Here is a 1385-nt window from a genome sequence, read left to right on the forward strand (position 1 = left end):
GCCAACACTGGTGAGAACAGCTCCATATGTCTGTTAATATATGCCTAAACTCAACACATCTCCTTCACCTCTACACAAAAAGACCAAGTGAAATTTTGTGGCATCTTGTCTTTCTTGATGATTTCAGTTTTACCCCAGCTGCTGCCCATGGCCACAGGCATGGATTTATTATTTATTTACACAGCCGTCACGGCGCTATCCTGGCCTGCGCTGAGATCACTCATGCTCTCTATGAGCTTGCAACCCAGAACAATAGGTTACACCCGCTTTTCTGTTAAAGCGTTGCCTAACCATGCTTTTATTTTACTTAATGCATTTGTTTCCTTGTAGTTCGGTGACTGACTTCCTGTCCTCCGACACCATTGAAGGCCTAAAAAACATTCATCAAAAGGTCTGCAGAATTAGTCTCTTGTGTTATTTTGTGAAATATAAAACAAAAGCAGTGTATTGCAACTGATATGTGCTCAGCTCTCTGACAGAAAGCAGTACAGGTAAGCACTTGCTTCATCACCTGGCAATAATCAACATCAAAGCTTTTTAGAGGCACTTATTTGTCTATAGCTTGTAACTGATGTTTTTTTTTTTTTTTACCCTAGGGGATTTGGTGGAGAGCTAATGAGACCAGCTGGTAAGAAACTAACGATCATTTACAGTTATTCTATAGAATTGATTGCTTCTTGTGTTGAAACGATAAACTGCTATTATAAAGCAAGTCTCATTACTATTGTAACTCAGTATGTTGTAAGACATTTGAGCAGACCCCAAAATTTAGCTTTCTGCTACAGACATGAATAAAACCCCAAATTGTGTGGCTTGATGAGGAGAGGTGTGTAACACTTCTAATATAATTTTGGCCTGCCAGACCATAAAAAGGGTGCAGAAAATCATGTACAGTGAAGGGCCTAAGTCATATGCTGCAGTAACATGCTAAAACCACTCAGGGCTCAGTGTTTCAAAGATCTTCCTAAGAAAGAAGTTAACAATTTTTCATAAGATAAATTCTAAGAATGTTCCAAATGCAATTCTTGAGAAATTCTTAAGAAGTTCTCAAATGTTTTCTAAAAAAAATTTTTTTTTTTTTTTGTGCTCGCTGAAATGACTGTATCCTGTAGTGTGGTTACAGAATTTCTAAATGCATAATTTACATTACTGATCTATTGGTTCATTTGAAAGTACTTCTGCACATCCCTAGTAATATGTGTCTATGTTATAATGTTTAATATTTGAAACAACCTGATACTTTTATTAAGCTTCTTACCTTTGGTGCTTTAAGAAAGTTGGAGGTTATATTCACTTTAATAGCTTATTTCCAATAATTCTTAAGAATTTTTTTTTAAGAATTACAATTTGTGTGTTTTGTCTTTAGAACAATTTTAAGATAGGAC

At 35.7% G+C, this 1385-nt stretch overlaps 1 long non-coding RNA gene across 1 annotated transcript; it reads left to right on the top strand.

Moving 5' to 3' along the window:
• The first annotated feature begins 329 nt into the window (after positions 1 to 329).
• Positions 330 to 633, top strand: LOC107736288 (uncharacterized). The gene is made up of 3 exons (XR_001639629.1): positions 330 to 391; positions 469 to 491; positions 597 to 633. It is a non-coding gene; the product is annotated as an uncharacterized LOC107736288 (long non-coding RNA).
• Positions 634 to 1385: the final 752 nt, after the last annotated feature.

The sequence above is a fragment of the Sinocyclocheilus rhinocerous genome, unplaced genomic scaffold (assembly GCF_001515625.1).
Source record: "Sinocyclocheilus rhinocerous isolate Xijiao unplaced genomic scaffold, SAMN03320098_v1.1 C36615024, whole genome shotgun sequence".
NCBI classification, from domain to species: Eukaryota; Metazoa; Chordata; class Actinopteri; order Cypriniformes; family Cyprinidae; genus Sinocyclocheilus; species Sinocyclocheilus rhinocerous.